General features: G+C 51.5%; 1 protein-coding gene across 4 annotated transcripts in view; it reads left to right on the forward strand.

Moving 5' to 3' along the window:
- The window catches only part of PTPRE (protein tyrosine phosphatase receptor type E), a 158,541-nt gene that overhangs the window by 23,509 nt on the left and 121,524 nt on the right, over positions 1-13,508 (forward strand). The window lies entirely within an intron of this gene.

Raw genomic sequence — 13,508 nt, forward strand, 5'->3', positions numbered from 1 at the left:
GGGAGGATTCTGATGCACGAAGAGAGAAAACGTGCTCAAATGTATGGCATATTTTAGGTTTCCTAGGGATTTCTTTGCAGGAATCATCACAAATTAATATTAAGAAGCTATTTGATTATAACATCAAGAATATGTCTGAGGTTCCCGGGCATTTAACAGTGAAAGTAATTTTAAACACACATCGTTGTTGTCCTCCTTGCGGCTGCCCAGGACAAGCTCTGTCGCCTGGGAAAGATGGGTCCACCCCATGTGGAGAGTGCAGGAGCTCAGGCTTGGGGTTTGGATTCCATCCTCTGTCCCCAGGCCCCACTCCTCCAAGCTGGTTCATTTTTGGCAAGTTCTGTGATTTCAAGCCTCAGTGTTCGTCTCATGGGGATAATAATCTCGCCTGTAGGATTTAATGAAGTAATACTGAAGAAAATAATTTGTAACTTAGGGAAAGCTAGAATAATGCTACTTGGACAACCAGATGCGCAGATGCATGCACACATGCACGCGCACGCACACACACACACTTGGGAAGAGGGAGAAGGAATCTAGTGATTGCAACTTAGCTTTCTTTCTCATACTTGTTCTGAAAAATTCTGGAACCGTTGTAGAGAAATGGGGTTTCTGCAATAAAGGTTCTTTGCAGGGGGTAATCTTGGAATCAAAAGCAGAAAAGATGAGGCTCGCCTTCCCCTTTTTCTTAGCATCTTAGTGGGTTCTTGGAGGGTGCCAGGGGCCAGCCCAGCCTGCAGACACAGCGTCAGCTCCCAGGCTCCATCGTATCGCTTCCCCGTCCCCAGCCCATGTGTTAACATGATGTTCCTGTCCTTCAGTGTGTTGGAATATTTATTTGCTTTGGGGACAAAGTCCCACACATTGGTCCTTTGGGACGTTTCTTTGAGATGCCCCCTTCAAGAAATAAGATGCTCCCTTTAAATGGGACTTGGCTCTCTCTGCAAATGGGAAAATCTAATCGTGGCTGACTGGTGGCGGTTCCAGTTTCCCGGAACGCTGCCTTCCTCCCTGAGGATCAGCATGTGTTAAGGATGTGGTGGCTGCTGGAACTTCGTCACTTCCGTAGTCCGGCCCTGGTACTGCCCAGCTCACATGGGACAGTGAGCTATGTCCTCTTTCATGGAGAAGGAAGAGAACCTGGCCTGCACCCCACCGGCCTGGAGAGGTTTTGGAGCACTGAGGCCCAGGGGCCAGCCGCAAGGGGAGCTGTGCGTGCAAGTGTGGAAAGGGCTGCCCTGGCTGTGGGGTGGTGGCCCGTCCACAAGGCACAGCCTCAGGGGGACCCAGGGGTGTCTGAGGGGCTGGGAGGCCTCCTTCTTTAGATCTCTATGCAGAGGACTGCTGTGTCTCTCCCTGGCAGTGCTGAGCATGGGGCTGGTGTTTGGGGTCCCGCTAAGGTACCCCTCCTGGAAGGGGGTTTCCAGCCGACCCTGCATCCCCCTAGCTCTGCCTCTGTGGTGCTTGAAAGGCTCTAATTAGCCGGTGCTCCCATCTGTATCTGTACTCCTCTCCTCCGGTTTCCATGGAGAGGCTGGCAGCGGGGACATATGACTGGCAGTGTCATCTCCCGGCCCACCAGCAGCCCCTCTGGTTGCTGTCAGGTGTGGGGTCCCCTCCTCCTTCCTCTGAGCTTTCCTGCCCTTGTCTTGCAAAGGTGGCCCTGCTCCCGGGTGGGTTGCTGTTTGGCCATGAATAAAGCAGAGGTTTTGTGATGAAAATCAACTCAGAGACTCTCAGGCTCTGGGCTGCCCAGGGTGTGAGATCATCTCAGGCTGACCCACTTCTGAGACTTGCCCTTGCCTGCCCTGTGCCAGGGGTGCCCCCCGCCCTCCTTGTCCTTCCTCCTGATGACTGATGCTCACGGTGTCCAGACATAACTGGCCGGTCTTAAGTAGACAGCTGCTTATGACACAGGCTGGGGTGATGTCTGGGCCCTTCACCTTCATCCACTTGTCCCTGTTCTGCCTAAGGTGGGGGGGGTCCCCTTCTTCTATCAGGGCCCCCTTCTCTGACCTGTTCTGCAAAGCACACTGGCTTGGAGAAGCTTCCAGCACCCCCACCCAGGGTCATGCTGGGGACACTGAGGGCTGCAGTTACAGATCCGGGAAAGCCCAGACACATATACATAAACTGGCCACCGCTAATTAAATAGCGTAAGGACAGGGATCCCTGGGTGGCGCAGCGGTTTAGCGCCTACCTTTGGCCCGGGGCGTGATCCTGGAGACCCAGGATCGAATCCCACATCGGGCTCCCGGTGCAAGGAGCCTGCTTCTCCCTCTGCCTATGTCTCTGCCTCTCTCTCTCTCTCTCTGTGTGACTATCATAAATAAATAAAAATTAAAAAAAAAGAACTTAATTCCTTTAAAAAAAATAGCGTAAAGACTGAACAGGCCGTTCAAATAACGTCACGTTTCAAATAGGTAACCATACTGAAGCCCTGATCCTGACACCCAGCCCATTGGGCTCTGTGACTCCCCAGAACCGCTTTGTCCCAGCTCACCGAATGTTTGGCTTGTTCCCCCTGCTGGTGTCCTCATGGCTAATTAGCTAAACGTTTCTTTTTTTTTTTTTTTTAATGTTTCTAATTCCAATTCAGTGTAAAGATTTATTTATTTATTTGAGAAAGAGAGAGAGAGAGTTCATGACCATGCATAGGGTTGGGGGCGGGGAGAGAGATTCCCAGGCAGGCTCTGCACTCAGCGGGGCTCGATCCCCTGACCCTGAGATCATGACCTGAGCCGACATCAAGAACCAGATGCTTGATCAGCTGAGCCCCCCAGGCAGCCCCCAAGTCAGTTTAAAGATGACAAGTGTTTGCTGTTGCTGTCCTTTTAAGAGGTGTGAGTCACGATTGTTGGTACAGTGGAGGCAGCCGGTCTAAGAACGGATAGAGGTTCAAGGTCTGGACTCGCAATCCCTGCGTGCGTGTGCTTCTCCCTCCAGAGACAGTTACATTCTCCGGCGGGCATAATGCTGAAGTTTTTATTCCTGAAAATACTTGAAGAACAAAAGGCGGAAGCGTATGAGGGTATTGATTCCAGCGACCTGGCTGCAAATTTTTTATTAATGGGATTAGGGTTTGAAATATGTGACTTAAGCTGTATTTCACATGACAGTGCCTTTTTAAAAATCTGCATGTTTCCCCGCCTCAGGAAGAAATGGAAGGCAGGCACCTCCTCATGAATCATTTGATTAAAATTCCTCTCCAGCACCCTGTACTGTTCACTCATTGTGGAATTGTTGAAAATTGGGTGATTTGCAACTCTGCACTTGCCCAAATGAAACCAGGAGTCTGGTTTACAATTAGAATCCTGGACTCTAAAAAAAAAAAAAAAAAAAAAAAGAATCCTGGACTCTGAATTGAAAGTGGTTCTAGCGATTGCCAAAACCGGGAATGGCATTTTGCAGACAAGGAGACCGAGGTCCTGGGGCCTTTCCCCATCCAGGTAGAACCAATATCTCACGAGGGAGAAAAGGGGGGAATTCCTGACTTGTGCTTTTTAAAAGTAAACTTCTTTGAAGTTTGCGTGTATGTTAAGCCTGTGGCTCTTACCTAGAAATATTAGTGAAGATGTATGAATGATATTCAAGTAGATAATAGCATCGCATGTATTTTTTAAAAAGCTGTAATGCCCGCGGGTGTCCGAATAGCAGGCTACTTGGATGTGATGCTGGTTTAAAGTCAGGAGACCAGCATTTTCCCCATGTCCTGCCATTGTGTGCAAAATCGCTCTCCTGTTGAGGACTCAGTTTCTTTTTCTTTCTTTCTTTCTTTCTTTCTTTCTTTCTTTCTTTCTTTCTTTCTTTCTTTCTTTCATGGGAGACACACACAGACAGAGATACAGACAGAGGGAGAAGCAGGCTCCCTGAAGGGACCCCGAAGCTAGACTCTATCCCAGGACCCTGCAATCACGATCTGAGCCGAAGGCAGATGCTCAACCACTGAGCCACCCAGACGTCCCGAGGACTCAGTTTCTTTACTGTTAAGGAAATTGCCCCCGAAAAAAAAAAAAAAATTGCCAAATGAGATAGTCATTGTGAACAAGCCAGCGGGTCTGTGCCAGTGAGCTGGATGCTTCGTCCTCATCAAGGGACACTGCGCTATCATGACCCTATTTGCTGCTTACACAGACATTTTTTAAAAAGTAGGTTTATATTTTCTTCAGTTCACGATATTTTTAGGACTGATGCTACTTTTCATTGTATATGTTTGAGGAGTACAACGTGAGGATTTGATACACGTAGAACAACATAATCACATGCCCAAGCCGGTTAACACACCCATCACCTCCCTTATATATAAAGCATATGCATGTCACATATTTCATGTGTAATGTCCGCATGTGTGGGTGATACGTGTATAAATTATATGTATGTGGTACATTATGTATAGTATATAACACGTGTACCTATGTGTGCATAATATATAATAGTAGATACATGTGTATATCTCTATATGTATATATATCTATCTCACATTTTCTCTAGCTATTCATCCATCGACAGACATTTAGGTTTCTCCTGTATCTTAGCTATTGTGAATAGTGCTGCAGCGAACGGCCAGGATGTTGGGGGTACAGATATCTCTCCCAGATAGTGATTTCATTTCCTTTGGATATATACCCAATCCTTGTTGGATCAATGCTACCTTTTTTTTTTTTTAAGTTTTAAGATATATTTCACTTCTTTTTTTTTTTTAAAGATTTTAATTTATTTTTTCATGAGAGACACAGAGAGAGAAAGAGAGAGGCAGAGACACAGGCAGAGGGAGAAGCAGGCTCCATGCAGGGAGCCTGACATGGAACTCGATCCTGGGTCTCCAGGATCACGCCCTGGGCCGAAGGCGGTGCTAAACCGCTGCACCACCTGGGCTGCCCATTTCACTTCTTTATATTCTTTTGTGGTTCTGGTGAGAAGCGTGTGAGTTAGTATAATTGCTACTGTAACTTTTGGAATTGGAAAAATAGAGGCAGAGCCAGAAGGCAGTATCTCCATCCTCAGGCCCCAAATCTCTCCTCTCCGCCCCTGCCCGGACCTGACGATCCCAGGGTGCTCCGCACTGGGGTAAATCCGGGCACTGTGTTTCGGATCTTATGTAAAGAGCTAGAGGAACCTGGCACACGCAAGCTGCCCGCTGCAGAGAAATGCTTCCCTCCCTTCGAACACAAGCTTATGAATGCCTTTCTGAACAAAGGCTATGAACTAATCTCCATCATTCATGATCTTTAAATAGCATAACATTCCAGTGAAATGTTTTTCCAGATGTTTCAGCAAGTGAAATCATTTGTTTGTGGTTCACATTATAGCTTTTGCAGTAAAATATGACTTGAGAACTTTCCTCCTATGCTAACAAATCATTCCATCAATCACAGAGTTCTTCTTGGGATGATCCTTTCTGGATTCCTTCACCGTCCTTTATTTATGAACTTTATCTTTTCCTAGAGCAAACATCCAGTGCATGTTAGGTTTTATCTTTGGAAGATGAATGCATTTTGCGGTGTCCGAACAGGATTTTCACATTTTAGGTCTTTAGTTATTCCAGAAACAAACAAATAAACAAACAGGCCAGAGGCCCAAACAGAGGATTCTTTGTCATCATGAGCAATCGCAGCACATATTTTGGAAGGGTCAGCTGGGTGCAGGCCACTGTATCTCCATGTGGGGTGGTGGCCAGGGGATACGTGGAGCAAGAAAACATAGCCTGGTCCTCCCCGGGGTCCCAGTGCAGGTGGAGAGGCAGTTCGGATACATGGAAAGTGAAAGAACAACCCAAGGAAACATAGTCCACACATCAGAGTGGAGGCAGGGCCCAGATGAGTAGAGGGGAGAGCTGGGTCCCAAAGGAGAGGCAGTTGGAGGCGGGCCACGTGGAGTGGCTGACAGTCCAGCCCGTCTGTGGTTCTGATCTGTTCCACACACCTATCCCCAGAACACCTTTCTGACAACCCTGCCCTGACTTGGATGCCTCCTTGGTTAAATGCTCCTTGTTGTCTTCATGCAAGAATTCCATCTGCTTCGCCTAGAGAGCAGGCCCCGACCAGGTCCTAGCCGACCTCTGACACCTCCCATCCTGCTGTCTCCCAGGAGTGTCCTGGCTCACACCTGTCTTAATGAACCGCACTTGCTCTCCGTGCTGCTCACACAGCCTGGGATGTCCCCACTACATGCACCCCTCATCCAAGTCTTGGCTCAAGTAGCACCTCGTTCCTTCCTCCAAGAAGCCCCAGGGACTTCTTCCCTCTCACATGGAACTTCCCTTCTTCCTTCCTTCCCTGCTCCTCCTGCTTCCCCTGCACCCAGGACGTTCCCTCCTTCAGAGTCTAGCTGCAGCTCCCGCTGTGTACCAGGCTTGGTACTAGGAGCTGGTGCCCCAGATGGAGTCATCTAGTGTTGGAAGACCGGATAAAGAAGTGTGCAGGCCTGCTGTCACGGTACCTGCTTTGCATTCTATGACCTCCTCCCACTGCAGTTCACTGGTCTGTGTCCCCGGAGACTGTGCCCTCTCCCTTGTGCTCTTGCGCTCCTTGTGCTCACTCAGAAATGAACAAATGAAGGGCTTCCCCCATGAGCCCATGCAGAGCAGAATGTGGATCCAGGCACAGCGTTGGCAAAGGCAGGGCTGTGTGGGGAGGCCCTCCTGGAACAGGAGACTGAAGTGCTAGCAAAGCAACGTGGGGCGGGATGAAAAAGAGCAGGGTTGGTGGAAAGCTGAGGCCCTGCTGTTTTTGAGGGGTCAGGCTCAGTGGCCCTGAAAAGGCGGGTTGTGGAGAGTGCTCTAGTTTTGGATGTCTCCAGATGTTAAAATCGAGAACTTCAGATTCAACTTTCTTTCCAGCCAGAACTCTCTGCTTTCTCTGTCTCCATCCCGGGATTCTTGGACACCTGCCATTCAGCAGTCATGGGAACAACATGTATTTACTGAGTGCCCGTCCTGTTCCGTGTGCTGCCACCGTAGCCCCGGAGGAGTCACAGACACAAATGTCAGGCAGGTGTGATCCATGGCCCAGGAGAGCCGGGCAGGCCGGAGCTGGGAGGAGCAGCACCTGCCGTGGCCACAGGGGACGCTGCTGCTCAGAGTGGGCCCCGGGGTGGATGCACAGAATGCAGCCTCCGTGGGCACACCTTCTGATTGTGCAAGAGAAGCTGGACATCTAGATTTGTTTGGGAAATGCAGCAATTTAAAAAATGCAGACAGCTGGATAAAATTCTTTTTGACACCAGATGAGCTAAAGAGGGTATGTTTCCTGCTGCATTTGGCCTCTGGGCAGTCATCTTTCTACCCCAACAGATGCATTATGGGTTCATTTCTTTACTTCCAGAAGATATCCATTCCAGTGCAATACCGCCCCACCTCCCCCACCTCCCTAAAACTATGTGAGCCAAGTCCCCATGGACACTCTTGAAGGCTCTGTCTTTATGTTCAGGCTCCCTTGGTTCTTGGACACCAGCCCTGGAGTCCTTACCTGTGGCCCAGTGATTTGCAGAGTAGGGAAGAGATAAGGCAGTGAGACAGCCCAGCTGTCCCTCCAGGCCGAGGGCAGAGCTATGGCGAAAATGTGGATACACGTTGATCTCATCAGCACACCCCAGATTGTGTCACCAGTGGGGAAAAAGGCGAAGAAAACAGGCAAAATGTCAATGCATCTCTCCAGAGCCGAGTGTCTTTTTTTTTTTTTTTTTTTTATAATATCTCACAGGGAAAAAATAGGTCAGCATCACTCCAAATGCAGGCCAATTTTCCTGCAGTCCAATCAAGAGCGTGTAGATGTACTGCTTGACATGCCAGGAAGCTTGAGATCACCATGTCAGAAGTAATGAGGGTGACTGGGAATGGAAAGAGAGCCTTGAATCCCAGGGAGATATTTTAAGCAAAAGGGACCAAGGAACCCTGCTCCATCTGCTAGCAATCCGAGGCTGTAAAAATCATTAGCGATGAAAGAATGGCGAGGAAACGAAGAAGTCAGGGGTTAGGGTGCTGTGCGGTCTGCCTATCTAAAATGAGATTTTAGAAAATGAAAATTTTTCCTTAAACTGTACCGTATCCTTGATTTAGAAAAGCATATCAGCTAAGAAGCCTATGTCTTGGACAGGTCAGTCTGGTCACGTTCAATTTAGATCTAAAAAGTGCGTCATACTAATGCCCACCAGCAGAGGAGGGGATAAACAAAATGTGGTCCCAGCAAACAATGGAACATTATTCAGTCTTAAAAAGGAAGGAAGTGCTGACACATATTCGGTGTGGAGGGACCTCGAGGACGTTTTGCTGCATGAAATAAGCCTGTCGCAGAGGACAAATCCTGTAGGCTTCTGCTCACCCTCGGTACCTAGAAGCAGTCAGACCCAGAGACAGAAAGATCAGAGGTTGCCGGGGGAGGAGGGTGGCAGTTGTTTGATTTCAATTTGGGGCAGAGTTTCTGTTTGGGGGGATGAAAATGTGCAGGAGACGGCGGTGGTGGCAGCGGTGGCGGTCGCCCACTGAACGTACTTGATGCCACCCAATGGTATACCCAAAAAAGCATGAAAATGGCCAATTTTATGTTATGCAGATTTTACCACAATTAAAAAAAAAAATCTCACAAGAGTGGGCATCTGAGGACTGTGGCTCAGTCTACAGACCCAGACAGCTTTGGGACCGGGAAGTCACTTTTATCATGCAGGGCCAGGATACCTGAGTGACTTATCTCTTTATCTCTTGGGTCTAACAGAAACCCCTCGAATGTTTTTCGTAATTTTGTTTGTCTCTTGTTACTCTGCCAAGCAGAGGCACAGCCTGTCCTAACGGAAACAATAGGGTTCTTTATTAAACTTGTGAAGGTTATTTAAGGAAACCATCCCTATACGTGCAGTTCAGAGCCACATGTGCTGGTGTCCGTATCGGGTTTTGTAAGGGTGTGTTTTTCCGAACACGTCAGTGGTCTGCATTCATTTCTCGAACTCTGGACTATAACAGGATGATTTGAAATTTTACTCTTGGCCAGTCTTTGCCCTCTGTGACATTGGGGAAGAAGGCCTTGCTAGTCCTTCCGTAGCGTGCAAGGCCTTGGGGGTTCCTCTGGGGCTTCTTGATTCCTCAGCTTCCTCGGGACTCGGTAGGGTGGTTGGGGGCAGCCGGTGGCCTCCTGCCTGCCACAGAGTGCCTCACAGTCCCCAGCCCCAGCTTAGGCAGTGACCATGACCCGGGTTGGGCCTCCCCACTGGGGTGGGCAGTGTTGGCTGAGGGGCATGTGTGTTGAAGGAAGGAGTCTGACCTGCCCCCGCAGACTTTGGGGATGGAGGGGAAAGTGGTTCCCATGGGTTTTGGGCAAGGTTGTCTAATAAGAAGTAATGGAGTTGCCCCAACAAGTTGGGAGGGTCAAAGCTGTGGAACCCAAGAACAAGCGAAGGTGTTGCCTTCAGGGAAACAATTCAGCCCCAGGGGCAGGGTGGAGGGCAGAAGTAGATCAGGGCCCTGTGCAGAGGGTGTGATGAGGATCCAGGAACCAGACTGAGCGATAAAGCTGGAGTGGGGATGAAGAGTAAGACCATAGCTGTGGTGTCATAGTGACAGTGTGGTGGTCGAGGCCAGATGAGCTAGCTCTGGGAGGCATGCAGGAAGAATTGATTGGATGGGTGGATGGGTGGGGGTTTGGATATGTTGATGGATAGGTGGGTAGATAGATAGATAGGTGGGTGGGTAGATGGATAGATAGGTGGGTTGGTGGGTAGATGGGTGGATGGATAGGTAGGTGGGTGGGTAGATGGATAGATGGGTGGATGGGTGGATGGGTGGGTGGGTAGATGGGTGGATGGATAGGTGGGTGGGTGGGTAGATAGATAGATGGGTGGATGGGTGGGTGGGTAGATGGGTGGATGGATAGGTGGGTAGGTGGGTAGATGGATAGATGGGTGGATGGGTGGGTGGGTTGGTGGATATGGATGCCTAGGTGATGAAGCTAGAAGAGTAGGCAAAGATCAGACCATGAAGGCCTTATAAGGAGTTGAGCATAGCGTGGAAAGCCACTTAGGGAGCCTCAGCAGGAGGGGGACAAACGGATCTGTGTGTATGAGAGGCTTCACGTGGATGATAGGCTGCTGGAAGTGCAGGGCTGGAAGCCGGATACTAGCTGGAAGTTTGCTGCAGTGAAAAGATAATAGTGCCCTGAAATCAGGTGAGTGACAACAGAATAAGGAAAGCGAGCGCTTTCCACACATTTTCAGAAACCAGTTCTCAGGAAACAGAGACTTAGGGATTCAGGGTACCTGGAGGAAGGCCCCAGGATGCCCCCCAGTTGATGAGGCGGCTGGGAGGGTTGCAGCACCTTCCGTCAGGGTAGGGGGACACAGAGCATCGGCTTCGAGAAGGGGGGGTTACCCCGGCAGTCACTGCCCGTGGTGCCTGGCGGCGCTGGTCCGTCTGCAGGCCTTTCCTCACTGGGGCTGAAGGCAGGTCCCACGGCGTCCCCACGTGTCCCCGCAACCCCGGAACTCAGCGCGGGGCGGCACGTGGGGGGTATTTAGCTTGGTGGGCCGACAGGTGAACCCGGCGCTGGGATCGGACTGTCTCCAGAAGCCGTCCCCTCTCAGCGGTGTCACTCCTGCGACACGTACACAGGGCACAGCAGGAGGGCCCGAGGACCTGGCAGAAGCTTCCAGAGCAAACGGGCAGCCGGGGGTGGGGTGGGTGGGAAGGTCTCTGTGTGGGGGCCGAGTGTCAAGCCCGAAGGCCAAGCGCCCGCCAGACCTCCCGCTCGCCGCCCCGGGCCCCGTGTTTGTCTCGCTGCTCCAGACTCTTGCCGGACGAGGCCCCTTTCTCATGACAAATGTCACAAACCCGGAGCGTCCCCCTTGTTGCGAAGGAAGCGGACGTGGACGGACTGTGTGCGGTTGCCTTCCCCCGCAGGAACAGGGTTTGGCAATAAACCAAAGACTCCCTCTTACAACATGTCCTCGGGGAAGTAGGTCATGTGTCCCCAGGGCGGTCCCAGAGGCCGGGAGTGAGAGGTCTGGGCCGAGCAGGGCTTCCTTTGCCTGGGGCCGCGGAGGGAGGGCGAGCAGGCATGCAGTCTTCCCGGCAGTCCGGCCGCCCCGGGGCGCCACCTGCTTGCTCTGGGGGGCACGGCCCGCCCACAAGGCCCTCTCGGTGTCACCCTCCCCCCCCCGCCCCGGGCCGGGCTGCCCCTGCCGTCCTCGGGTTCTCCCCGGTCCTGCCTTGCAGCCCAAGAAGGGGAGGACGTGGCCACCTGCGGGCCTCCAGGGGGTGGCCACTGGCGGGCTTGCCACGCGTTCGGAGCGAGGCCTCGGCGGGGCGTGGGGCGTCCCCCTGCGGCGGGGGTGGCCGCCCCGGACCGGGAGGAACGCAGCGGAGCGGGGACACCACAGGAGCAGCGTGGGCGCTGCGGGCCACTCGGAGAAAAGTCTGGGGGGCCGAGGTGGGGGAGAGGTGGCGGGGGCGCGGGCAGAGGCTCCCCCTCCCGGCGCGGCCCTCGAGGGGCAGGACGGCGGCGCCAACTACCGGCCCGGAAGGGACCGAAGCGCGGAATTCAGGGCGCTGAATCCTCGTGCCTTGCTGCGGTTCCAGGAGTCCCTTCACTTCCCTCGCAGTTCTGGCGCCGTCAGGCGACCGCTGGGGTCACCGACTGACCTCCCATATGAAGGACTTGGCTGCTCTCGGACCGGCCTCCGCTGTCGGGCCCTGGTTAGGAAGATTCCATGAGCCCAGAGCACTGGGAGAGAACCCCAAGCTTTAGTTCTTGGGATCCCTGGGGGGCTCCGTGGTTGAGCACCTGCCTTCGGCCCAGGGCGTGATCCTGAGTCCCGGGATCGAGTCCCACGTCAGGCTCCCTGCATGGAGCCTGCTTCTCCCTCTGCCTGGGTCTCTGCCTCTCTCTCTCTCTGTGTGTGTGTCTCTCATGAATAAATAAATAAAAATCTTAACAAAGAAAAGAACTTTAGTTCTTGCACTTTCCTTATCCTGCCTCCAAGAAATTTTCATTTTCTTGATCTTTCATTTTCATTTTCCCCAAGACGTGGTCACATTATTGGTGGCTCTCTGCTGGGAAAAGTGTCCATGGGACAAACTATGGTGGTGTGAAGGAAATGATCATTTTCCCTCTCAACGAGTCCCTATGTTAAGGAGAAACACATCAGATGCATTGAAATCCTCAAGTGATTGAAAATAAATATATGTATTCACTTAATTCAGTCTTTTTTTATAAAGATTTTATTTATTTATTCATGAGAGACACACAGAGAGAGGCAGAGACACAGGCAGAGGGAGAAGCAGGCTCCCTGTGGGGAACCTGATGCGGGACTTGATCCTGAGACCCTGGGATCACGCCCTGAGCTGAAGGCAGATGCTCAACCACTGAGCCCCATCCCCCGCCCCCGGGCATCCCTTAGTTCAGTCATTAAATAAAATAATTTATTTATTTAGTTGGAGACTGCACCAGGGCCTAAGCACTAAGAGAACACATGCATTAAAATACATGGAGGAAAAATAATTGTTCGTGCGTATACCGTTCTGCTGACATGGGTCACCCCCTGAGTGTCTGATGCTGCTCAGGGCCGTGGGAGGAAAGAGATGACAAGTCAGACTCTGCTCTCGTTTCAGGGGCAATAAATAAAGGACATATGCGCAGGGATGTTGACTGTGGCAAAAATAAAATAAAATATGTGAAGGCGCATCAGTGGGGGAAAGTTTGAAAACAGATTGCTTCTACTTAGGAGCCGTGGAACAGTGCGCGGCCCATGGAGGCGTCCTTCAGATCCAGAAGGGCTGGCAGGTGGGGTTTCTGTGATGCATTAATAAGTGAGAAGAATATAATGCACCAGCGTGCGGTCGTGTCCCCAAAGCCTACATCTGTGAGCCCTTGGCCGTCGATAATCGGGTGCACAGGGAAGAGGCGCTAAGGTACGCTGTAGGTTTTCAGGTGGATTATTCAGAGCATGTGATTATGTGTGTGTTCAAGAGCAAAGGCGTGCGAAGATACGCGGCGGGTTAGCACATATGTGTGCTGGGCCACACGTGCACTAAAAACAAGCACCTGACTTCTAAAATTTAGTGCACAAACTAAAGCATTACCCCAGAACTGGGACTGGCAGGTGACAATGGGTCACCAAAGCTGAGTGTCCCCGGAGTTCAGGGGGGTGGCGTGTGGGGGTGCAGGCGGTGGTACAGTTGGCGACCACCTGATGGCCGGCCTGTCACGCACGCCCAAGGGTCTGGGCTGTGTCCTACGAAGCCATGGGGAGCGAGCCTCTGGAGCCCAGGTGAAGAGCAGGTGGGGGATGATAAGTGTAGAATCAGGAGACCACCCGAGAGTTTGAGAACATGCACCCCCCCATCACCTCTCCTTTCATAGACTCTCAGTTTTAGGGACGTTTTCCTGTAACAGCAAAATTAAGTGGAAAGCAAAGAGATTCCTCATTATAGCTCCATTATAGCTCCCTCTGCACCCTCCACCCCCCAAGTGCACATCCTCAGTCAACACCTGGCACCAGAGGGGCACCTGTGTTACAGCCGGTGA

Source organism: Canis lupus, chromosome 28, assembly GCF_003254725.2.
Source record: "Canis lupus dingo isolate Sandy chromosome 28, ASM325472v2, whole genome shotgun sequence".
Classification (NCBI taxonomy): domain Eukaryota; kingdom Metazoa; phylum Chordata; class Mammalia; order Carnivora; family Canidae; genus Canis; species Canis lupus.